This window comes from Nelumbo lutea, chromosome 6 (genome assembly GCF_056320005.1).
Source record: "Nelumbo lutea isolate HS-2025 chromosome 6, American lotus-T2T, whole genome shotgun sequence".
Classification (NCBI taxonomy): domain Eukaryota; kingdom Viridiplantae; phylum Streptophyta; class Magnoliopsida; order Proteales; family Nelumbonaceae; genus Nelumbo; species Nelumbo lutea.
The window spans coordinates 69,880,691-69,884,880 of record NC_142689.1 but is presented as its reverse complement, the minus strand read 5'-3'; the positions used below and the strand labels follow the sequence as shown (position 1 = coordinate 69,884,880).

The 4,190-nt window shown below is 41.4% G+C and overlaps 1 long non-coding RNA gene across 1 annotated transcript; it reads right to left on the bottom strand.

Moving 5' to 3' along the window:
• Positions 1 to 2,035: 2,035 nt before the first annotated feature.
• On the bottom strand, positions 2,036 to 3,308 carry LOC148849523 (uncharacterized). The gene is made up of 2 exons (XR_016101015.1): positions 2,626 to 3,308; positions 2,036 to 2,537 (listed from the first exon to the last, which is right to left on the bottom strand). It is a non-coding gene; the product is annotated as an uncharacterized LOC148849523 (long non-coding RNA).
• Positions 3,309 to 4,190: the final 882 nt, after the last annotated feature.

Here is a 4,190-nt window from a genome sequence, read left to right as displayed (position 1 = left end):
GACATGGTTTGAAAGTTACCTAGGAGGCGAAGGTGAGGAAAGTGAAGGCGAGGTGTGTCGAAGGATTGAGAGTTTGAGAGCAAAGTTCATTCGATAGCAAGGGCGCCAGAGACAAATGACGGAGAAAAATCGCTACTAAGGCCCTTATTTATGGATGAATGAATGACTCAGATCTCGCTAGATCCAACGGTCGTGAGGTCCTCGCTTTCGCTAGCCACCCGTGGTGTGACACTCGACAACCAGTCTCGGGGAAACGAAATGACGTCTGTTAAACCTGCGTGTGCGCAGCCTCGGGGAACCGAAACGATGCCTATTACACCCGCATGTGCCCAGCCTTGGGGAACCGAAACGACGCCTTGTAAACCTGCACATGCCTAGCCTCGGGAAAGCGAAACGACGCCTAGTGAACCGGCACCCAACCTCGGGAAGGCAAAACGGCACTGAGCGAACCAATAGGCCCACTTGCCGCGACTCACCGGTTCGGATGCATGAACCCGATGAACGCATGGACTAATTCGCCCAGAATGCCTGTCTCCCTTATGGAAGGCTCTCCTCACACTAGACCTGTATCAGGCACAACCCCGGTGCATTAGCCAATGAATCCCGTACCGCATACGGCCCTAGACCGTCACCATGGGAGTACAAGGCATAGGCTTGGCTCAGTTGGGCCCCTTCCACCTCGGGCTCCCTAGCCGAAGCCGAGGCATCTACAACCTCACCTTTCTTCCGCGAACTATAATAAGGCCAAAGCAGAAGCGAGATGAAGGTGATGCCACTACAAGGTACACTCCGCTACACAAGTCCGATGGCACCTACCAATATCGGCACTCCCTTCGGCCGAAGCTGAGGCCCCTTCCGAACCCCCACGTCGGCCTCGGGAGTGGAGGGCAAGTGATGTAGGCGCATTCGACTGGCCTATACAAGGTTGACGCATGTCGAATAGAGGACACCCGCATAGGCTTACCATGAGGATTCTCGGAGTAATTTGACGCAGACCAAGTGGACCCAGTTGCAAGGCGCCATGTGGCACTGGTAGAACATCTCGCCAAGCCCTCGTACAGTTTGCATCTGGACCATCTGAGCCCAATTACCCCTTGCAATTCCGACTATAAATGCAAGGCACCCCCTACAAGGTAAGGGATTCGATTCCACTTGAAACCTTTGTGATCTCTAGGGCTCTCTCCACTAAGGACTTAGCGCTATCTAAGACCTCGTTTGGACCCCCTCGGTTCCAGACTTATCACTTACCTCGTGAACGAACTAACTTGATCGTCAAAGTCCTCGCCTCGGGTAACCACCCGGGGCCTCCGACACCCTCTCCCTTGCAGGTTCGTCATTGTGGGAACAACACCTCGTCCTCCCTCGGACACCCTTCTCGGTATTAACCCTCGACTTCTACAATACTTGAAGGAGCGATACGCCTCGGCCTCGGCTCATCTCCCCGAGACCCTCAAAGCCTTCGGCCTTCCCTTGAAGCTTGGGAGTGAAATTACTTTGTTGCTTTCAGCCAAACCAAGCATCAACAAGTGTATTTTTCAGTTTGCCTATCAAAAGTAAATTAAAATAGAAATGAACCCGTGTGTTTAATGACTCATAAAATCTAGGGTAAATCTCTTAAACTACCCCTACTGGTTGTGAAATTGACTAACCGTACCTTTACTATTTGCATATTATCTTAAAGTACTCTTACTGGTTCTAAAAATTGACATTATCGTTAAGTGCTGATAGAAGGAAATGAAATGTTGAATTTGCCTTCCACTATTCCTCAAATTTCAAAATAAAATCCAACTGAGAACAATTCAGATGATGATGTCTGATCCCTTTTTCCGGCGAACTGTGTTTCACCGCTGGAAGACGGTAAAGACGGTGGTGACCTCTCTTTCTCTCTTCCCTCATCCGACCTCATCCCCTGATCATCCAACAAATAGTTCATAATTACAGCAAATATAAACAAGGAACGAATAAAGAGAGAGATTACATCAAGGAACGAATAAAGACCAAGTAATACAGAAATTGGGGAAAAAGAGACAAGAAATCGATGAATTAGTCTTGCATTTCCTCCTCATAATAAAGGTATTACTAAAACAAAAGAAAATATTAAAATGAACAAAAAAGCCATTTGCAAGAAGGAACGTCCATATACTACATTGGAGATCTCTGAAATTAAAGGAAGGTCCTGCTATTTCCAGGGCAGCCATGGGGTTTTGGGACCTCTAACCACAGATTGTTCAGTAAATAGAATAAAACAGATTGACGGTGGAAAGAAGCAGATGATTGACGGTGGATATCTGTTTCTTCCACATCATCTGCCGCTAATAGTGAGGGTACTTTAAGTGAGCCTAAATGTGAACAAGCCGAAAGTGCTCCAAGTATAATAACTTCGTTGGAACTCAGTCTCTCACGCCTCATTTGCTGAAAGAGAACCAATGCATCATAAGGTCTGCTCCTTTGCGCCAACCCCGCGATTAATAAGATCCACGTCGCAATATCTCTAATCTGCATTTCATCGAACAACTGTTGCGCGTTGTCAAGGTCACCTGAAAGTGCAGTTTGCAACAGCACATCAGCTTGAAACCCAAAACAGATGAGCTGAGAATGAATCTGCTTAGCTTATAAAGGGCTAACATTCGTGCACAGGCTTTAAGAGTGAACGAACAGGTCAGAGCGTTTGGCTTTTGGGGTCTCAGAGACATGGTCCGGTAACATGTATGGTCCGGTAACATGTAATTGCCTCCTTGGGTTTATTATGTTAACAGTGGTCGGATACAGACGATGACAGGGTGGCGACAGCGGCGAAGGGATGGGGATTGGAACGGTTGTGGAGTGGTTTGCTGTAGCTGCTGCCAGGGAGAGGGATGGTGAAAAAAAAAGGGAGAGGGGGAAAATTAAAATTGGGTTTTAAAGAAAATTTATACTATCACATGGTGCCACCTCTATATTATTTCGATGGAACATTAACGAAAAGGGTAGAATTAAGCAATTGTCAGAAACAGTAAAGATATTTTAAGACAATATATAAACAATAACGATACAATTGGTCAATTTCACACACAGTAGAGCTAATTTAAGAGATTAAATAAATTTAACAATTCCCATAAAAATGAAACAATGTATTTAATGACCCAATTCAAAAATTCTTGATATTGCATGCCTTTCACCAAGACTCTATAGTCTCTCCTTCCTTAGTTCCTCATTCAACTTGGGAGTGAAAATAGTGTCTTTCTCTGCTCTCTCTCTGCGAAAATCTCACCTTCAATCCAAATCCCAATAACTAATCTAGCAGCATTAGCTGTTCCAAGAGCCATCGTATCTATGTCAATTGGTCTGGACTTCCCAATATATCCTCTTGCAAACCAATAATGTGTCAAAAATCATGGAAACATTCTACAAGGGAAGGAACATTATAAAAATCTATAACTAAAACAGTTAGTTTTATTTAAGTTGGGTTAGTTTTTTGTTTTATCGAAGTTAAATAATTCAATTTAGTTAAGTTAATAAGTTGAGATAAAAATGAAAGATAAATTAATTAATGTAATTAAGTATTTAAATTATTTAAGCTATCATAATTATGTAAATTAATATAGATAGATAATTAAGTTAGTAATTAATTTAATATTAATTACATAATGTTATTACTTAAGTCATTAATTATTTTCATTAATATTTTATTATTTTTTAATACATTACTGTTGGGGTTTTTTCTATTAATTTATTTGTTATATATATATAACAGGTTCCCATCATTAACTGATCTTTTCTTTTTTTTAAGCCTTTTAATTTCTTTTCTTGGTTGGAAGCAGAAAAAAATTCCTTTTATTAATAGAAATGATAAGGATAAAATGGAAAATTGCATGAATAGGAAGGGCATTCTGGGTACATAAAAGTTTGAATATTGACTACAATCTTTTTTTTTTTTCTATAGGTATAACACGGACTTAGGGTTGTAAACGAATCAAATTGATATATAGATAGATTCAAATTTGATTTTTAATATATACTAGCGGGGACCTGTGTGGTGCACGGGATTTATTAAGCGAAAGCTAAACAATCGAAAGGGTCATTTACTAAAACACCCCTTATAGTTTCATGGATTTACTAAAATTTACCCTATAGTTTGTACTTTACTAAAACACCACTTATAATTTACTATGAATTTAATCAATCTTCCATTAGATGATAGTGGAAAATGA